General features: G+C 44.2%; 1 protein-coding gene across 1 annotated transcript in view; it reads left to right on the forward strand.

Annotated features, from left to right (window-relative positions):
- The window catches only part of PNPLA8 (patatin like domain 8, phospholipase A2), a 125,224-nt gene that overhangs the window by 56,379 nt on the left and 46,092 nt on the right, over nt 1-22,753 (forward strand). The gene's annotated exons all lie outside the window — the stretch shown is intronic.

Raw genomic sequence — 22,753 nt, forward strand, 5'->3', positions numbered from 1 at the left:
TACTGAGGTTGCTAAACTTTTATCTAGCACTCATCTAACCACTTGCCCCCTGGATCCTGTTCCCTCGCAAATGCTGCGCTCACCCTCTGACTCGATTCTACGCTCTCTAACTCACATTTTCAACTTCTCCCTCTCTTGTGGCATCTTCCCAAACTCTCTAAAACATGCGCTAGTCACCCCCATACTAAAAAAGCTCTCACTGGGGGCGTGGCCTGACCTGGCATGAGGAGAGACGCTTGAATCCAGAGCTCCTGCCGCCATGGGAACAAACCGACTAATACCGAAGGTATTTGCACCAAAAATCTTGCCACGCTATGGGGACGGCTTCCCGATCCTCCTCCGCCTCTCGTTCCCGCTCCCCCAGGGCTCCCCCAGGGCTCCCCCAGGGTCCCAGAGACATAATATCCCGGAGATGTTCCGGAACACCAGGAGCAATATGGCGTCCTCACAGAACGGGCCTTCCCGCTCCCAGGCACAACCGACACCACTACTCATCCCGCCTCAGAATACCTCTCCTCCTGGTCCCCCTCACGGAGGAGGGATATCCCTTGAACCTGGGCTACAAACACCGATTTACCTACAAGATCTTCGATCCATTGCAGACGAAATTAAGGAAACCCTGGCCGCAGCCATCTCAGAGCTGCGGCTCGATATGCGGGACCTGACAGACAGGGTGAACGTAGTGGAAAGAGTGACGGAACGCCATGACACAGCCCTTCGCTCCACCGCCTCCTCCATCGACTCACATACGCTGCACTTGCGTGACATGCAAAGGCACATCGAGGATCTTGACAACCGCGGCAGACGCCACAATCTCAGGATCCGCGGTATGCCCGAAGCAATAGAAGGCGATCAAATCACCCCTGCTGTCACTGCCGTTTTCAACAACCTCCTTCACAGGCCTCCCCAGACCCCCATTCCAATGGACAGGATCCACCGGGCACTGCGCCCTAAAGGCAGGGAAAATGATCCCCCACGCGATATTATTTGCTGCCTGGTGGACTATAAAATAAAAGAGGAAATTCTCAAGCAAGCAAGGGGTCAGCAGCAAATCCTCCACGGCAGCGCTCCCATTCAAATCTATCAGGATTTGTCAGGCATCACACTACAGCACAGGCGAGACCTCAAGCCATTACTGGACGTCCTGAGGGAGAGGAACATTCCTTACAAATGGAAATTCCCATTTTGCCTGTCCGCATCCTCCCAGGGCCGCTCTGCCCTCTTAAAGGTGCCCGAGGATCTGCCACACTTCTGTGACCAACTTGGCATTCCAATGATGCAGGTGCCAAACTGGTACGCTCCTTTCCGCCCTCGGAGCTTCCATAACGCTACGGAACGGGAATCCCCCATGGAGACTCAGACTTCCAGCTTTCGCAGGAGACGCTCTCCTTCTGCTCACAACTACAGGGCAGACTACCACCGCAACAGGGCCCCAGTCTCACCTGAACCCCCTCAGTCCAGGAGAGCCCGCCGGGGCCGCTGAAAAGGTCATATGGTGTACCCTTTTTCTCTCTCGGTTGGCCCCGTTGGCCCCCTCTGAATGACACGCCACAAGAGACCCCTCTATTTTGGGTCGTTGAACTGACTGTTCCCTTTGGACTCAGTTACCCTGTATTTTTATTTTTGTTTTTCACTTTGTCCTGCACCAAGTTGATTTACCCTAGCGCTCTACAGCACAAAATTGAGTGGTCATTTCGGACCACACGAGTGTCAATCTGCGACGAGGTCTCTCAGTTAACCGCAGGCCGAATGACCACACCCTCTCACACCCAGCTCCTGAACTACCGAGCCACCACTGAGTGAATCCTTAAACGGAAGCTCTCCCCATTGGACCAAACTCCTCGCACTATCCTCGATGTCTGCCCAACAACAACTACCCAGCCCTCTACTACATTTACCAGGATTCCAGAGGACTCAAAACCACACCCCTTGAAGAGATGACGTCAAGCTGGGTGCCACTCTCTTCCTGATCCGACGCCGGACTCCACACAACGCCGCGAGACTTCCCATCTGATGTAACGGACCATACCAACTGTGTGATCCGCTTCCTTCCATTACAACGCTGATGGACGAGCCCTGCAGTTTCGCCGGATCATACTCAGCAAAGGAAAAGCACACGAACACTGCTAATTACGACCGCACCGCACACTCCGCGACTGGTCATCTGACTGCAATCAAGAGAGGCAGCACTTTTGAAAGGTCGACCCACTCGTACCCCAGAATGCCTTACTGCACAGATCGACGGACGAGGTACTTGAAGTGAGGTACACCCACGGCCTGCATAAGCTATGTCGTCCCCTCTGGGTACTTCTTCATCTTGGCCTCACCAGGCGAGCATTAACGTCTTAGGACGCTTCTTTAGATGTTCATAGTAGCCTTGCTGTCATAGTCTAGCAACTTGTTTAGCTTCAATGGCACTTGATACTGGCAGTTATAATTGTGTAGAATGATGTGACAACTCTGGTAACCTATAGGGCCTCTTTCTCTAGCTCACATCAGCGTTCTCACGTATGTACTATTGTATTACCTGTTATTCATGCCGCAAGACCGGCTCTCCCTCCAAGCCTGGCTACGAGAAGCACCAGACACCCGCGAACTTACCGGGGGGGCTACAGTATTACACCTTAATTTTAACGCCCCCAGGCTGGGAGGGACAGCTGATCTCATTAGATTACACCCACCTGTCCAACCATTTACCCCCCCATATAATTATTGCATCTAGGTTTCAATCGCTATTTCTCCACCATATATGCTTAAGTCATACCTTCTACCATACTAACTACCATCCTGTGGCGGCAGGTAACGATACCCACTTTTACTTTTATTTTTATCTCATTTATAGTTTTAGCTCCAGTTCGATTGCATTTGATTGCGCACTCTCCTCACTGTCCTGCGTTAGACCAACCCCAAAACAGGTGCAGATCAGGGCGCGGTACCTTCATAGGGTGCCCGCGTTCTGGCCGTACACTGTACTCGACCGATACCCATCCTCACTGAGGTTGTGGACATCCCTCTCCACACCTCTTCGTTTCCCCACCAGTGACTGACGTGTCACGACTCCTTCCCAGCCCGGCGGTGATTCCCTTCTCCCAATTTCCCTCTATCCTTACAACCCACCTACCCCACGATGCCCATGAACACCATCAATCCCCGCGACTCAAACGTGCAACCTTCAACCAACTCCATCAAACTCTGCTCGCTCAACATTAGGGGGCTTAACACTCCTGAAAAGAGGTCCAAACTCTTATACTGCCTACGTCAATCAAAGACCCAGATAGCACTGATACAGGAAACCCACTTCCGAACTGACGCAATCCCAAAACTTACGGACCACTACTTCCCCACAGTATTCCACTCTTCCAACGATGAAGCAAAATCAAAGGGCGTATCCATTCTGGTCTCGAAACATTGCCCTTTCTCAGTTACCGCAGTACAGAGAGACCCTCAGGGCAGATTTCTCTTTCTCAAGGGTTCCATCTATGGTAAACATCTCACGATAGCCAACATATATGCGCCAAACACCAAACAAGTATCCTTCTTCCGCTCCACTCTCCAACACCTCACTAGCTTCCAGTCTGGCACATTGATTGTTGGCGGCGACTTTAATGTCGCTCTCAACCCTTCCATGGACACATCAAGCGGTACCTCCTCCCTGACTTACAGGGTACTCAAAGCTATTAAACTACAACTACACAATTTACTGCTCCACGACACGTGGCGCACATTGAACCCCACAACGAAGGACTTTACCTTCTTTTCTGCTCCGCACGGCAAATACAGTAGATTAGACCACTTCTTTCTATCCCAGAACGATTTGACTAATTTAACCAAAGCCTCTATTGATCCGTCCATACTCTCTGACCACAACCCCATCTCAATGACTCTCATTATACCCACAGCGCGCCCCAAGAACCCCATTTGGAGACTAGACGGTTCCCTATTGACAGACCCAGTCAACGCACAACGAGTGACTGACTGCCTCTCAAATTACTTTACTGAAAACTCCTCTGAGACCACTACACCATCAGTCATCTGGGCCGCACACAAATGCGTTGTACGGGGTGAATTGATAGCCATAGCCACACAAAGGAACAAGTATAGAAATGCACGTATCACTGAATTAACCACACGCATTCGTACGCTAGAACAGGCCCACAAGGCATCACTGGAGACGTCAGCTCTGGCTGCTCTCACTGAAGCCAGAGGAGAACTCCTGGAGACGCTCAACAGCACTCTAAAACGCAAATTTGCACTAACGCAAAAGCTTTATTATGAATTCAGTAATAAAGCCGGCAAACTCCTTGCGAGAGCTCTCCAATCCAAGAGGGCGTCACAGACGATCCATAAAATACGCCGTCCAGCAGGTGATGTAGCGGCCTCTAACAAAGAAATCTCGGACCAATTCGTTCGATATTTTTCTGACCTTTATAACCTCCCAAAAACACAATTTCTTGCGAATCACACGGACCGCACGACCGCCATTTCTGACTTTTTAACGCGATACAGCCCCACTCCCCTCTCCTTAAACGACTCCCAAAACTTAGACCAACCTCTTTCTACGGAGGAAATCCTTTTAGCACTGAAACAAATGAAAACGGGCAAGAGCCCTGGCCCAGATGGACTATCGGTCAGTTACTACAAAACATTCCCGACTTTACTGATCCCCAACCTCACCAAAGCCCTCAACAATCTCACCCCTGACTCACCATCCCACAAGGATATTCTAGAAGCACATGTAACCCTTATCCCCAAACCTGGCAAAGATCCCACGTTGGTATCAAACTATCGCCCAATATCACTACTCAATGTAGATGTTAAATTATACGCCAAAACCTTAGCGAATCGCATCCTACCCCTTATCCCAAACCTCATATCGCTAGATCAGGCTGGTTTTGTCCCGGGCAGGGAGGCCCGGGACAACACCACAAAGGCGCTAAACATTCATCATTGGCTCTCCACTACCTCCACCCCAGGATTCTTCCTCTCCCTTGATGCAGAGAAGGCGTTTGACAGGGTGGCCTGGGATTACATGGAAGCCGCGTTACGGGCGATAGGCCTTCCACCCCGCATGCTGCAGATGATTATGGCCCTATACTCTCTCCCCACGGCAAGAATCCGAGTTAATGGTACCCTGTCGGACGCCTTCTCTGTATCCAACGGAACCCGACAGGGCTGTCCCTTGTCACCTTTAGTTTTTATTCTGACCATGGAACCTCTACTCCGTAGACTCAGGGAGAATCCCTCCATTAAAGGCATAGATATTAAACGCAAGCAATACAAACTGGCCGCCTACGCCGATGATATTTTACTATTCCTGACCGAACCCATCACCACCATCCCCAACTTGCTGGCCGACTTCTCACACTTTCAGGCTATTTCCAATCTAAAAATTAATTTTGAAAAATCCAAAGCCCTCAATATCACCCTGCCCCACACTACGGTATCCCAATGCAAACTCAATTTTCCTTTTAGTTGGGAAAAACAAGCCATATCCTATCTGGGAATTAAGATCCCTGCAAATTTGAAGGACCTGTACGCGAGCAACTTCGCAACAGCACTCACATCAATACAAGGTGATCTGCAGAAATGGCATTTGGGATCCTTTTCCTGGATGGGTAGAATCGCAATTATCAAAATGAATGTCCTCCCCAGACTCCTCTACCTCCTTCAGGCCGTCCCCATAAAATTACCGCCCTCTTTCTTCAAATCATATCAACACATGTGCAGACTCTTCATCTGGGCTTCTAAACCCCCACGTCTTTGCTGGGATAGGCTGACCTTACCTAAACCTTTGGGAGGCCTAGGGCTCCCAAATATTCAAAAATACTACTGGGCCTGTCACCTAACCAGGGCAGTAGACTGGCATATTCACCATCCCTCGAAGGATTGGATTGCTTTAGAAGACTCCTTTGCCAACTTACCACTTCGGAACGCACCATGGATAGGAACTGCATCTATCCCCAAAGAATACACAACACATCCCCTCATAGGAACCACTCTCACCATATTCAAAATAACCAGCAAAACACTCACAATCAACCCTTCCACTGGTCCTATGACGCCCCTAGACATCAATCCGGAATTTCCACCCGGGCTCACACTCAAGGACCCCACTCTTAATGCACGTGCGTTCAACGCCAGAGCACAAAGTTTCTTTCGCAACGGTTCCCTCCTACCATACGACGAACTCCTACTCTCCTTCCCAGACTACGATATCCCTTTCTTCAAATATCTCCAACTGCGACACTTTTTCTCCTCCCACAAACAAACTACTTACTGGCATACGGATCTCTCACCCTTTGAACTCATCTGCTCTAGTACGGAACCTCAGCACCATCTAATATCCTCCATCTACTCTCTCCTACGCTCGAACTATGCAATTAAGGAAGACAGGCTAATTCGACAATGGGAGTCTGACCTTTCTATAGACCTCTCTCCCATTGAATGGGACCAAATCTTCACTCTCCTGCATAAAGGTTCAATCAACGTCACGACCCAGGAAAACAGATATAAGCTGTTTTCCAAATGGTATAGGACCCCAGACAAAGTGCACCACTTCCACCCGACGGTACTCTCCACCTGTTGGAGATGCAATTCAGCGCGCGGCACCCTCCTCCACATTTGGTGGGACTGCCCCATCATCCAACCTTTTTGGCTGGAGATCCACCACTTAATCTCGTATATCACTACCTACACGCCGGATTTTTCTCCCGCACAATACCTCCTTCACCACACCAAGACCTCACTAGGTTCCTATAAAAAATCGCTCACACTACATCTAATCAATGCTGCCAACCTCTGTATCCCACTCCTTTGGAGGACCACTACCCCCCCTACAATACAAGACTGGATCAATCGAGTTGACAAAATCGCAGACATGGAAAACCTTATTAATCAGGCCCAAGACAACCCGTCCAAATTCCACAACACTTGGGCGTGCTGGCTCCACTACAAACAATCCACACCCCAGGATACACATCCCCCACCTCATCACCTCGTCCGTAAGATCTAACCACCCGCAACCTCATCTCACCGAATTGCCAATTATTTGACATCCCAGGTCGTCCACACCGGACGTGAAACCCACTAGCCCCGGGAGGGCTACTACACACTCCCCCTGCTATCACCACAGTTCAAACACTCTATGTACTACTGCACCCCCTGGGTACACAGTAAGAACATGCTTTGATCACGTCCCTGTAACACCCCCCCCCCTCCTCCCATCACCCTCCTCCCCCATCACACCCCCCTCTCCCTCCTCACCTCATCCCGCCGTTTGCACACCCATTTCTTTAATCTGCAACGAAACTGACTTAGCGATCTCCACATATTGTCCCATGCCCGACCTAACTTCAAAGGTACCTGGTCGCCCCCCCCCATCCACAGCAAGTTCCCTCACAAGGGGTGGATGGTTCTCGGGTGATCAAGTGCAGAGTATAGTTTGCTTGGCATGACTAACTACCTACTGACACTAGTTGAAATTATGCCTTTCAATGTATCCTCCTCTCGAGAGGTAGCGCACACATCCTTTGTTGAAGAGTACAGGATATCCTGCCTCATTAATATTTATGTTTTCATTTCTGAACATTGTTATGTAATATGTAATCTACATGTTGATTATACCCTGTATTCATGAAAATTTTCAATAAACTTCTTTGAAAAAAAAAAAAAAAAAGCTCTCACTGGATCCCACCAATCTCAACAACTTACGTCCCATCTCCTTACTCTCCTTCTCCTCCAAACTTCTTGAAAGACTGGTCTACAACCAACTAAGCGACCATCTGACCATGAATAAACTTCTTGATCCCCTTCAGTCCAGTTTTCGCCCTCAACACTCCACGGAAACTGCTCTCCTTAAACTCTCAAATGATCTACTAATGGCTAAAGCCAATGGACACTATTCTGTACTACTTCTCCTGGATCTCTCTGCTGCCTTTGACACAGTGGACCACCCCCTCCTCCTCAAAAAACTCCACTCCTTCGGTCTCCGTGACTGTACTCTTCGTTGGTTCTCATCCTACCTATCCCACTGCTCCTTCAGTGTCACTCTACTTCCTCCTCTCCTCTTCCTTTTTCCGTTGGGGTCCCCCAAGGTTCTGTTCTTGGACCTCTCCTTTTCCCAATTTACACCACTTCCTTGGGTCAGTTGATTGCCTCCCACGGCTTTAAATATCATCTCTACGCTGATGACACCCAAATCTATCTCTCCACCCCCCAGTTCTCTCCATCTGTCTCCTCACGCATTACCAACTTACTAGCAGACATATCAGCCTGGATGTCACATCACTTTCTCAAACACAACCTATCCAAAACTGAGCTCATGATATTTCCTCCCTCAGGTGCCACTTCCCCTGATTTCCCTGTCAAGATCAACGGCTCAACTATCAACCCATCTCCCCACGCCAAGGTCCTAGGTGTAATCCTGGACTCTGAACTAACCTTTCGACCCCACATTCTATCACTATACAAAGTTTGCCGCCTCAGTCTTCGCAACATCTCCAAGATACGCCCCTTCCTAACCAATGACACCACAAAGCTTCTAATCCACTCCCTGGTCATCTCCCGCCTCGATTACTGCAACTCCGTCCTCATTGGTTTACCTCTAAATAGGCTATCCCCACTTCAGTCCATCATGAACGCTGCTTCCAGGCTCATCCACCACACAAACCGCTCAGCGTCTGCCACACCCCTCTGCCAATCTCTCCATTGGTTGCCACTCAGTCACCGAATTAAATTCAAGATACTAACTATAACTTACAAAGCCACCCACAACCTGGCCCCCAGCTACATCTCTAACCTAGTCACAAAATACCAACCTAATCATTCTCTTCGCTCCTCCCAAGACCTCCTGCTCTCAAACTCCCTTGTCACCTCATCCCATGCTCGCCTTCAGGACTTCTCCAGAGCCTCCCCCATCCTCTGGAATGCTCTACCCCAATCTGTCCGATTTTCTCCTACTTTATCCACTTTCAGACGATCCCTGAAAACTCATCTCTTCAGAGAAGCCTATCTGGCCCCCACCTAACAACTGTACATTTATCTTCTCAATCAGCACATCACCCATAGTTATTACCTCTTGTATCTCTTGACCTTCCCTCTTAGATTGTAAGCTCTAAGGAGCAGGGCCCTCTGATTCCTACCGTATCAAATTGTATTGTATTTGTACTGTTTACCCTCAAGTTGTAAAGCGCTACGTAAACTGTTGGCGCTATATAAATACTGTATAATAATAATAATAATAACTTGTTTTGATATTATTTTTTAAATATTTGCTTCTATTCTATGCTAAAACATATTTACGACGCTGTAGATATTGAATGTATTTTGCGCAATATTCACTAATTCATATTTGCGACGCTATTGGCGGAAAGTTTTGATTAAAGGGGTTTATTGCTTTATCAAAGGGTTTTGTGTTGTCACAGCAACCATATTCTCCATTCATTCCTCCAGTGCAGTATGGAAAATGAACAGTAACATAATTGGTTGCTTTGAGTATAGCAGACAGTTAAGATTTCAAGCTCTTTGACAAATGAAGGTCATAGAATTGCTGTTTTTTTAATAAATAAATCAGTAGCACGTTTTAAAAATTCTAATTTTAGAACAAGGTCTTGCAATTCTATAGAGGGTCCTTACTCCACAAATGCTATCCTACAGCAAAAAGTCCCTAGCAACACCCCCATAATTTGTATAGAACACTGATAAGTCCTATATACATCAGATTTATAGGCCATAATGTTATATTGATAACTTATTATAACCTGAATATAACCTATGACTCCTAATGTTTATAGTACGTTGATCTTTCTAATGGTTCCTCCTGTATTGAATTGTATTGTAACTGTACTGTCTGCCCTCATGTTGTAAAGCGCAAACTGTTGGTGCCTTGAAAAAGCATTCATACACATTTTGTTATGTTACAACCAAAAATGTAAATGTATTTTATTGGGATTTTATGTGATAGACCAACACAAAGTGGCACATAATTGTGACGTGGAAGGAAAATGATAAATGGTTTTCATTTTTTTTTTACAAATATCTGAAAAGTGTGGCATGCATTTGTACTTAGCACCCTTTACTCTGATACCCCTAACTAAAATCTAGTGGAACCAATTGCCTTTAGAAGTCACCTAAATAGTAAATAGAATCCACATTTTGTGTAATTTAATCTAAGTATAAATACAGCTCTTCTGTGAAGCCCTCAGAGGTTTATTAGAAAACCTTAGTAAACAAACGGCATCATGAAGGCCAAGGAACACACCAGACAGGTCAGGGATAAACTTGTGGAGAAGTTTAAAACAAAGGTTAGGTTATAAAAAAAATATCCCAAGCTTTGAACATCTCATGGAGCACTGTTCAATCCATCATTTGAAAATGGAAAGAGTATGGCACAACTGCAAACCTACAAAGACATGGCCGTCCACCTAAACTGACAGGCCGATCAAGGAGAGCATTAATCAGAGAAGCAGCCAAGAGGCCCATGGTAATTCTGGAGGAGCTGCAGAGATCTACAGCTCAGGTGGGAGAATCTGTCCACAGGACAACTATTAGTTGTGCACTTCACAAATCTGGCCTTTATGGAAGAGTGGCAAGAAGAAAGCCATTGTTGAAAGAAGTCCCATTTGCAGTTTGTGATAAGCCATGTGGGGGACATAGCGAACATGTGGCAGAAGGTGCTCTGGTCAGATGAGACCAAAATTGAACTTTTTGGCCTAAAAGCAAAATGCTATATGTGGCGGAAAATTTTTCTTCCATGTCACAATTATGTGCCACTTTGTGTTGGTCTATCACATAAAATCCCAATAAAATACATTTACCTTTTTTGATTGTAACGTGACAAAATGTGGAAAATTGCAACGGGTATGAACTTTGTGAAGCATGTTTCTCCAATGTAAATTGTGGTGTCAGAATTTTGAATGGGATACAACAATAGGCACTTACATTTATTGTTGCATTTCACATTCTTTGCTTTTATACCATGTCAGGATCAGAGGGGAAAATTAGGCATTCGTCAGACAGTTCTATAAACATAAAATCCTTTTTATTTGGCAGCAAACACAAACGGGCTTTTTCTTCAGCTTTAGCGCAAACAAAAAGAGGTGCAGCTTCTTATCAGCACAATACACATACAACACAGAGGTGCAAATGTGCTTGGCTTCAGCACATATTCAACATGCAAAAAAGGCAGGCTCACCAGCCATGTAAGTTTGCCAAGCAAGACTTTTAGTGGGATCCAGCTTCTCTGGACACTACCAACACCGTCCGAGTGTGTTCGGCAGTCGTCTCTCTCGTCAGCTGTCCATAGGATGCCGTTTGGGGCTTGATAACCTCCGGGTTCTGGTGAGTTTGAATCCCTTGCGGGTGTGTGGAGCACGCGGTGGTTAAGTGTTTGGTGAACGGTGCACTCATCAATCTACTACCAGTTATACCCTGTATACCCACCAGAGACTCTTTGTTTATTTCAGTTTTGTAATTTTGAATGACTGCCAATTAATCTATCAGGTTTATATTATCTGCCTGATGGAAGCGCCCCAATACTTTTGGCAATATATTGTACAGTATGTCTGTACACCTTCACAATAAATCATACAGTCAAGAGAAAGTAATGGTTTCATTTTCCTGAATCTTGTTGAATATACCAGGACCAGATAAGTTCTGAAAGCGACAATCTTTGATGCATGTTGTATGTAAGGCTTTGGCCATACAGTGCTTGGGCCAGTTTTGTCCATTCGCCCAGTCGGTTGAACAAAAAACCTGACCTGTTCTCCCCATCCACAGGTTCGAGGTGGATAGGGGAATCCTCCCCACTGAGCTATTGTATTCTGATGGCAGGGAGATTTCCCGGCTGTCAGAATTTATAGATCACCACTGCAGCCTGTTGCCTGCAGTGCTGATCAAGCAGCTTTTATCTGATCTGCCAGTTGAACAAAAGTATTTTGGTGTGCTGCCTTAGCCCATAGCGCTCTGGAAATCCATTGTATTAAATATTTATTTGTAAAACAAAGATTGTGCAAATGTAGTAAAAGCTGTGCTAAAACAATTTTAGACCATATAGTCCTTAAAGTGGTAGGAAACTCACTTTTTCAACTTGTACCTACAGGTAAGCCTATAATAAGGCTTACCTGTAGGTACAGTGAATATCTTCTAAACTTGCACTACTTAGAAGACATTCACACTCCATGTAGCCAGTGATGTCACTGGCACATGCGCTCTGAAGGTCCAGTTGACCGTGCTGAACCTTTAGAACTCGTGCCGTAAACAAAGGCTCCTGCGCGCATGTGTGAGAGTGACATCATCATGGCCCTGGCCACTCATGTAGCCAGAGGTGGCAAACCCAGATGGAAGCCCTGTTGTGACAGCGAACCGCTGGAGGGCTTTCGTTTTAAGGCAAGTTTCGCAGGGGAAGTTTTCTTTTATTTATTTATTTTTTATCTGCTTTAAAATAACCACAAAACTTGACCTAAAGCCATCATAATTTCACAGTAAATACAATTTGTTTAATTTCAGTTTTGACTATATGTATACATGTAGTTGTGTTCTTAAAGGATAAATTCATTTTTAGGGGCATGTTACACCCATATTTAGGGTGTAACATGCTCCTATACACGCACCTCCCACCGCCAGCACTATCGTTCTGTGACCTGTGAGCGAGGGAACTTTCTCCCCGCATTCGCTGTTACATTTTGAAAACAGTAAGGCTGTGCGGAGCTCTGCCCATACAGCAGCGTCATTCATTTACAGTTTCCTGTAAATTAATGAACTACAAGTACTGTGGGCCACTGCAGCAGATTGCTTGTAGTTCTCAATGAACTGCGAGGGCGCTAGTGAGTGCTCTCATAGTTCATTGATATTTTTTGCTCCTCAGTAACTGTCTGCCCATTCGTGATGTATGGGCAAACAGCTGCCTGAAAGTCTGCAGGATCCTGGCATTGCACCCGTGATTTGCCGATCTCGGTTCCAATGCATTAGGCTCTTCAGAAAAAGAAAATACCGTAATAAATGCACATTTTTTTTACCCACAGAGAAACATGCCATTATTATTTGTTTATTTTTTTGAAAGGTGAACTTATCCTTTAACCACTTTAGAACTGACTTTAGGAACTATATATTTTTTTACATTAAATAGTATTGAAAGTCAGGTTTTCCTAGCGGCATTACAGTGCCTCCAGGACAGCATTTTACTGTTAAAGCTTCACAAGCATATAGATTTCCAGAGCATTTTCACGAAGTACCAACTTGCATTGCATTAGCCTGCCATTAGTGCTCTCCCTTCACATGTTATTAAATGCAACTAAATATAAATACTTGAATTTTACTTGGTATCGGGCTCTTGTAATAACCTGTACAGCAGTACTTATGCCCTATACACACGATAGGATTTTCCGATGGAAAATGTGTGATAGGACCTTGTTGTCGGAAATTCCGACTGTGTGTAGGCTCCATCGCACATTTTCCATAGGAATTTCCGACACACAACGTTTGAGAGCTTGCTATAAAGTTTTCCGACAACAAAATCCGTTGTCGGAAATTCCGATCGTGTGTACACAAATCCGACACACAAGCATGCTCAGAATAAATTAAGAAACAAAAGCTATTGGCTACTGCCCCATTTATAGTCCCGATGTATGTGTTTTACGTCACCACGTTCAGAACGATCGGATTTTCTGACAACTTTGTGTGACCGTGTGTATGCAAGACAAGTTCAAGCCAACATCCATCGGAAAAAATCCATGGATTTTGTTGTCGGAATGTCCGATCAATGTCCGACCGTGTGTACAGGTCATTAGACTGCAAGAGGGAGTCAGTCTAATGTCCTGCATACACATGTGCTTGCTGACAAGGATTATGCTAACAGAAGGAAAGAGCAGAAGGATGAGCTCATCAGTCCATTGCTGTTCCCTCACTGTCCTGTCATTGGGGGGCTTCAGGGGCAGTTACTAAAGCCTTCCACTTTCAAGTCCTTCATCTAATCAGAAGGAAGGTCCTGGACCTGTCCATTGCGTGTCTTTAGGTATCGTGGGCAAGCATAGATTTGCTTTTCTAAAGTGCATGCCAAGGATGTAGTAAGGATGCACAGTAAAAGAGCATTTTCTGCCACTGCCGCTGGGGACAGGTAGCTCACTCCAGCCCTATGGGAATCAGACTGCCTATCTGCCAGCTTTGTTTGATTTCTCAATTGGGTGTTCACATTTATTTATTGAAAATCATCTTTTTTTGTTTAAAAAAAATGTTTTATTTGGTACAAAGAAATAGTACAAAAAGCTTATTGACATATGCCATAAAATGTACAATCAAAGTAATTTCTACAAAAAGGAATAACAATATATATTAAGCGGTTCTTGAATGGAGTATAAATTTATATATAAATATAGCAATTCCTATTATACATTAAACTCTATATTCATATAATACTCTTCAGTGAACTTCAGTATTTAGTAGAATTATTCAGGGTTAAAGAAGAGATTAGCATGGTTAAACCATGGGTCCCATTTCTTTGTGTAGAATTGGTTAGTGTTTTGTAAGGTACCTTGATGTAGTTTTTGGTATTTCAATGCAATATGTTGACAATATTCTTTCCACGGCTTTATCTTTTATTTAACAATAGTGGTAGCCTACAGTTGTTCTACTTTGTTGTAGAGTTCTAATAAACTTGGGGGAAAAAAGCGTACACATTAATGCTGTTCGTTTTGTATATGGCTTTGTCAGTGTTCATTGATTGTGTATAATATATTTTAGTTTGCTGCGTGCGATTGCATCTATCAGTCTTTATGTGGACGTGGTATTGATTTCTTTCAGGTATAGTTGAGAAGAGCGTTTAACCCTTTCCAATCATGATCGTATGATTTATACTTAATTCGAAGTATTTCAAATTTGAAAAATATTTTATGGCAGTATAAGATTTTGTGCAAAAATTTCATTTTTATACCCTTTTACTAGCCATTCAAAAATGTTCTTTCATTTGTTAATATAGGACAATGGCTAACCAATTAAATATTGGTGAATAATGGATGTCTGTTGAATTAATTGAATAGTTACTTTGTAATGTGACTTGTGACAGGCACAAGGTTCTTCAAACTATTAAAAGTATTGCTACTTCCCTGTATACAGTGGATATAAAAAGTCTACACACCATTGTTAAAATGTCAGGTTTCTGTGATGTAAAAAAAAAAAGAGACAAAGATATAAATCATAAATAAATTAAATATATATTCCCACGCTACTATGAAAATAATAATTTAACCGCCCCAAGCAGCGAAAAGAGTCAATCCATACCTGCACATATGAAATTTATAAAATAGATGGTGCTGCGCTGTTAACAAGTTAAAGTTAAAGCTGAAATAAGACTAAAACTACCTGAGCAATATATGTTAAAGAATATCCAAACAGTGAAGCATACAATAAAATGCTAAAGGTAGTAGTATACACGTGAAAAAAGATTTTCCCAAATAAATAAATAACCACAGTCTTCTAGATGGAAACAAAATAAGGTGCTGTGTTCACTCTCCAGCTGAGTGTAAATATAACATATAAAGTGACTTGTCCTTAAAGTGCAAAAGTCATGCAAATAAATACAATATGCAAAAGTTATTTCTCCTCTTCTGTGCAACACACTTCAGTGAAGATGGCCTCTTACCTTACGGTTATGAGGCAACCGCATGTATGTATAATAGTGAAGATCAGTGGTGTTCACACCGTTCCAACCATGGAACACAGTGAAGCATGGTGGTGGCAGCATTATACTTTGGGGCTATTTTTCTTTAGCTAGAACAGGGGCCTTAGTCAAGGTAGAGGGAATTATGAACAGTACCAAATACCAGTCAATATTGGCACAAAACCTTCAGGCTTCTGCTAGAAAGCTGAACATGAAGAGGAACTTCATATTTCAGCATGGCAACGACCCAAAGCATACATCCAAATCAACAAAGGAATGGCTTCACCAGAAGAATAAAATTTTGGAATGGCCCAGCCAGAGTCCAGACCTGAATCCAATTGAAAATCTGTGGGGTGATCTGAAGAGGGCTGTGCACAAGAGATGCCCTCGCAATCTGACAGATTTGGAGTGTTTTTGCAAAATCAAGATGTGCCATACTGATAGACTCATACCCAAAAAGACTGAGTGTTGTAATAAAATCAAAAGGTGCTTCAACAAAGTATTAATTTAAAGGTGTGCACACTTATGCAACCATATTATTTTATTTTTAATTCCCTCCACCTAAAAGATTTCAGTTTGTTGTTCAACTGAGTTGTACAGTTTATAGGTCACATTAAAGGTGGAAAAGGTTTTGAAATTATTTCTTTGTCTCATATTTTTTTTTTTTACATCACAGAATCCTGACATTTTAACAGGGGTGTGTAGACTTTTTATATACACTGTAGCTACTAGTACTAGGTCTTCAATGCAAAATTGCCTTGGTAAATATAACAAATATGTTACATTTCTATTACCAGAGCACACAGGAGCTCAGAATCACGTCCTAGGATTTTATTATTTCTAGTCATTTATAGGGATATAAAAACCTGAATATTTCTGCTAACATTTTCTTCAGAAAAGGCATTTTGTGAAAGAAGGTTGTTTTTCAGCTTTGAAAAGCATCACTTACCCTTAAGTGGATCAATTATTCAGTTAGCATAATACAACTGTGGGCTGGGGAGTTTATTCACTGCTATGTTCTGCTTTATCAAGTGCTGATGTAATGCTGCTAGGATTCTGTAAAATACAAAGGCCACTTTATAAAATGTTGAATTGCAAAATAGTAATTCGATTGACGGAGGCACCAGACATACTGTTTTTCTGAATGTCAGCCACACTGTGTTTACCACTGGGAAAAAAAAAAGTTCTTGATGAGTCTTGCTACTGTTTTCCAGAAGATCCCATATTGAGTGGAGCGTTCCAACAGGAAATGCTGGATTTATTATGTGAATTTCCATTTCCGAGTCTTTGTATACAGTTGGTGGAAATGGTCAGCAGTGTGAACAACCTGTCATTTACTTAAAGTGCATCTATCATTGAAGTTCATGCTTTCAAGGAATCAAAAGGACATGTCAGCATCTTTAAATCACATTATTATTTTTAGTGGAAAATTGCCATGAAAAAAAAAGCCTCTCCTTTGTTCCTTTTTTATATGACCTAAAGCTTAGACTAAAAGATCACATGGCCCCTGGCTGCCGGAAGCATTGTGAGTGTTCCAAGTCATTGTGTTATTAGAGACTGCTGAGGACCTATTGTTTTTCAATTGGGCATATCTTGTCTTGTTAACATGCAATGAGACAGGTGGTAAAAAACAAGGCATGAAAGGGTAGCAGAGCTTGTAGATAAAAGGAGCAAATATGGCTGTCCCCATGTACACTCAGAAATACAAAATGTACATGGAAGCAAAAGTTCTATAAATTACCAGCACCTTAAAAAATATCTAAAGCCAAAGTATTGTCTTAATTTGGGAAAGACATACGGGGATGAAACGATCAGGTTTTTTGTGTTCTGCATCCCATTAGAGAGGATTACCTTCACTTCCTGTCTTGGAGATGCAACACAAAATTAATGGAAATCCCTCTCTTACACAGTTGTCACCAGAGCAGAGCTCCGGCATAACTGCCAACCTCCTGTTCTTGTGACAACAATACAAATTTTGTATTTCCCATGTCTTTCTAGTTCCAGTGAAAATTGCCCTCAGTGGTGATGAGCTAAGGTAGGGGTGTCCAACCTGCGGCCCAACACAAAATCTTAAGCCTACTTAAATATGTGGATTTTTTTTTTTTTTTTTTGGAAATTATTTTTGGAAATGACACTTGGCAAACACATGTGGCTGAAGAACAATTTGACAGTGTCTCTTTACTGGACTAGCAGGCTGCTGGCGTAATCAGCTGCAGGTAAGGAATTCCCCCATCCCACAGTCTCACAATATCAAGAGGGGAGGGGGTATGCTGGTGACATTATTGAGCTAATATGGCCTTGTGGCCATATTAGGGCACTGATGGCACCAGCATACCCCTCCCTTTGTAATGTGAGACTGTGTTGTGGGGAATTCCCTGGCTGCAGCCGATTGGTCTGGCAGCTTGCTATCGTGTGACAGTTACCCACGGGTTTAGACCAAACCATAGCTCATTACTAGTCATTAGCACAAGTAGAGAGAGTTAATCTTTTCAGCAGGGAAACGGAAAGCAATGAAAACCTTAAAAACTTCCACATTTTATCCCCCCCCCCCCCCCCCAAAATTGCATTAGGTATAATTTAAAGAAATAGACCATTTGTAGTATTCATAAGAATAAACAAATTGTATATCTTTACTAAGCTTTTATAAAACCTAGTTGAGATACATTTATTTTGAGAATATAAGCTCCAAGATGTAAACAAACCAAACTCATGGTTAAAGTGATTGTAAAGCTTTATTTTTTTATCTTTCATTAAAATAATAAACGTGTTATACTTACCTTCTCTGTGTAATGGTTTTGCACGGAGCAACCCAGAGCCTCCTCTTCTCAGGTCCCACACCGGTCCCCCTGAATCCTCCCTCCTGTCAGGTGCCCCCACTACAAGCAGCTTGCTATGGGGGTATCTGAGTCGCTGCTCTGTGTGTCCATTTACACACAGAGCTGTGGTTCAGCCCAGCCTCCCACTGTCTCCTGATTGGCTCCCGCTGCTGCCAATAGCCAATCAGCAGTGCGAGTCTCTGGAGAGGCAAGGCTCTCATGCTGCACACACAAGGTTTTTTACCTTTTTATGCATAGAATGCATGAAGGTAAAAAAACACCTTGTGGTTTACAACCACTTTAATTAATGAGTGTATTTGCCAAATTAGTAGATTGTGGTTGTGTCCTGCTACAACAAAGTTAAAAACAAGGCCAGTGTCTGGCAACATGTTTCGTGGCTATGTGCTGCGAGTGTCTCAAGCAAGCTGGTATGGTACCTTTTTGGACACATTTAGACTGCATGTACACTGGCCACCCCTAAGCTAACTCTCCTGCCAGCAGAAAAACGATAAGAGCGGCAAAAAAGCATTACCACAATTTTGCGGCTTTTAGTTCTTGGAATTTATTAATTTCATTTGCCAGAGTACTTGCCATTGAAATAAACAAACACCCAGGTGCTAATCATGGCTAGCGCTTAGATGCGTTTTTGCCGCATTTGGGGTTTTTTGGCCAAAACGGTCCTCTCCTGAACGTGATTCTTCTGCGTACAGGAGAGGGACGTTTAACTGCCCCTAAACTCTGCTGTTCCTAAACGCTGATTAAAAGCCTATGTGTACATGGACACATAGGCTTTTATTGAATTAAGTTCAGGGGCTTTGGCAAAAAAAACGCCAAAAGCTCCTAAACTCATATTTAGGAGCTGCAGTGTACATGAGGTCTTACAAATTCAACTTCACCATTTTATGTGTCCATTTTCAGTACCAATAATTTGCGATATAGAGGTGGCTGTATACAGAGCTTACCTAATCTTGGCGACAAAGTGGTATATGACTAATGTTGTTTTGTCCTTTTTAAATGTTTTTACATGCTTATGGGGTTAAAGAATGTTACCCCAAGGGAGTTATCAGCTAATTAAGTTATAGTTCTTTGTTAGAATCATTTTTTTTCTGCCTTTTTTGTATTTTGATTAAATTCTGGAAAAGCACCCAAAGCTTTTTCTTTTTAGTTTTTGTCAGCTTTTAAGAAAGCTCAGTGAACCTTTTCTTTATTGTGTAAACTACTAGTCCCATCAATCCACCATGTAATAGGGATGAAAAAAGGAAAACCTGTTCCAAATTAGGGCTGTGTGACAACCATGGCTGCCCTATAGGTACAGTTGGGAAAAAGTGTAAACATGAAGGGACAGAAAGTGTGCTATTTGTAGGTTTAAATGAAGAGAAAAAGATAACTAACACAGCCATCGCATGTAGGGACTGGTAAGCTGCCATTTGTTATATTTTTGAGTTTAGATACGTTTTTAACTGCATTTTCAAATCTCTGTACAGTAATACAGTGTTTGACCTTATTTAAGGGCACATGGTAAAAAAAAAAAAAACATCTGATTTTCCATCTGTTGTCCGCTGGCTTTACTTCTAGGCATTGTGTGTTAACAGAAACTAGGTATGACGTCCTTCTTTTTTTTTTTTTTTTTTTCAGTTAGTATTAAACACCTGCCTGTCAAGTGCCCAGCGTGATAACCACATTTCTTTACATTGCACTCAAATCACTCAAATATTAGTGTAAACGTTGGAGAAGTCTATCTTGTACTGCCTAATAATAAAGTGCACTGACAGTGGCACAGTCCATTTTAAAAATATTTTTTCCCTCCCTGTCTTTCAGGACAGCCACCTTGAGAGACCTTGGCTCCTCCTCTTCCTTGAAAACACTGCGCCAGCCCCCATAAATTTACACCTCCCCTGCCAGCCTCAGTTATTTGTGTTTCCCCTGGTGGGGAGACACTGCGCTAGGAACCAGGTCTAAACAGTCAGGGAGACTGGGGGCTATATTTCTAAAAGTCCCTAACTAAGAGACAGGGGTTCTCTGGGGCAGCGGCAGGCTACTCACCGGCCGCATCTCGTCTGCCTCCCCCACTTCGCCGAGCGCTGGTGGAAGTCTGGGGGAGCCCTCTTTCACAGCCACAGGGCTGTTTGCAGGAGGCATCTCTGTCCCCCCTCTACAGCGTACAGGCCACAGTGGAGCCGAGTGGGCTGGACTGCGGGTGACGTCATTTCTGGCGGGGGGGCGGATATGTGTCCTTTGATCCGCGACTTCCGGTGCCGGGTCGCCCGGCGCTGTTAGAGGGCCGGGCACAGGCTGGAGAGGAGTTGTTTCACAGCACAGGCAGTGTGAAGACTCCACAGGCCGCTCCACCAGCATGTCGGAAGCTGATGCTCAGACGGCGCTCAGCGATGCCAGCTCCAGCCAGCATAAGGTAAGGGTACCCTGGGGAAGGGTTCCCCCTTTACCTAGGCTCTCCCTCCCCCCTCATGGTTCCTGTAATGAGCGGGAGGGGAAGGAACCCCTCTAGGTGGGCAGAGGGAGGGGAGAGACCAGGTTCCTCATTCTGTAGGAGGAACTTGACTCTCCCCATGGTTGTATTTATGTGTGAGGTTTTTATGGGGATATTGATTGATGTTTGTTTTTTCCATGTATTTCAGAAATCTTCTGAGAAAAAACCTCCCCATAGCTCTAAGAGAAAGTGTGCCTCCTGTAGGGATACCCTAGGGGAGGCTTGGAAAAAGGTCTTATGTAAGGACTGTATTGATGCACTAGTTAACGAAAGAGCATCTGAACAGGAGTCAGGGTTAGCAGCATCAGTCAAGGAATTATCCTCAACTTTCCAATCATTTAAGACCCTGTTTGAGGGATTTCAGGTTCCCCTTAAACCCTCACCTGCATCGCAGAATACAACCCCACTCTTAGCACAGGACTCTGCATCTTCCCAACCTGGAGCCACTACTTCAGCAGAAGTGGCGGGCAATTCCAGAGAGGAAGCTAGGGAGGAACCAGACAGTGCTACATCTGGTTCTCAGGACAATTCAGAGGGAGAGAGAAGGGACGGGGAGTGCAGAAAGCCCTCCAGATACAAGTTGTCCCTTGATGAGGTAGAGGACCTCTTAGGGGCTATCTACACCACCCTGGGTATTCAGGAGAACGAAAAACCCTATCTCTCCATGACCAGATGTATAGGGGCTTAAAGGAACAGAAAAGAAAAGTATTTCCTGTTCATGAGGTCCTAATAGAAACAGTCAAGAAAAAATGGCAGGATCCCAAACGGAAACCCTTCTTTTCTAGGTCCCTAAAAAGAAGATTCCCTTTTTCGGACGACCCTGCCACAATCTGGAACACAAACCCCAGATTGGATGCAGCATTCTCGCAAGTGTCCAGACACACAGATCTGGCCTTTGAGGATCTTGGAACTCTGACAGATACCATGGGCATTGAATTGATTCCCTGTTAAAAAAGACCTGGGAATCAACTCTAGGTAATCTGAAACCAGAGTTGGCAGTCACGGTGGTGGCCCGAAACCTCGAGCACTGGCTTACACAAATCCAGGCTCATGTTTGAGGCAGGTACGGCAAAAGAGACTATTTGTCGTCCTTTCCAACGATTCAACGAGGTGTAGCCTATATAGCGGATGCTTCGGCTGAGTCAGTGCGCATGTCAGCCAGGACTGCTGCACTGGCCAACTCAGTCAGAAGCGCCCTCTGGCTCAAAACATGGCCAGGCAACAATGCCTCAAAAATTCAACTATGTGGCATTCCACTGACCGGTGATCTGCTCTTTGGCCCAGGTCTAGAAACAGTATTAGACCGTACCGCCGATAAAAAGAAGGCATTCTCAGTAAAACGTAAAGCCCTGAATCAACCCAAGAGGGGGTTTGGTCCACAAAAAAGAAGGCCTCCCAAGTCACAGGAGAAAAAGACTTTGAGCCAAAGGGGTAAGGGCAAAGGAGGAGCGGTTTTTCGCCCTCCTGAGCAGCCCAGTAAGACCCAGTGACTCAAGGGTCACAGTGGGGGGAAGATTGGGAGCCTTCCTTCCACAATGGGAAGTAATCTCCCCCAACCAATTTATCCTGGGGATCGTGGGTACTGTCTAGAATTTACAAAGCCCCCTCCATGTCGAAGCTTAACAACGCTTCTCCCCAGGTGTACGGCAAAAGCAGAAGCCCTCCTAGGGGCATTAAAGGAACTAGAGCAACAAAATGTAGTTTGCAGAGTTCCAAAAGAAGAGGAAGGGACAGGCTTTTATTCACACGTTTTTGTGGTGAGAAAGCCCTCGGGGAGTTACAGGTTAATTCTAAATCTGA

Source organism: Aquarana catesbeiana, linkage group LG03 (genome assembly GCF_042186555.1).
Source record: "Aquarana catesbeiana isolate 2022-GZ linkage group LG03, ASM4218655v1, whole genome shotgun sequence".
NCBI classification, from domain to species: Eukaryota; Metazoa; Chordata; class Amphibia; order Anura; family Ranidae; genus Aquarana; species Aquarana catesbeiana.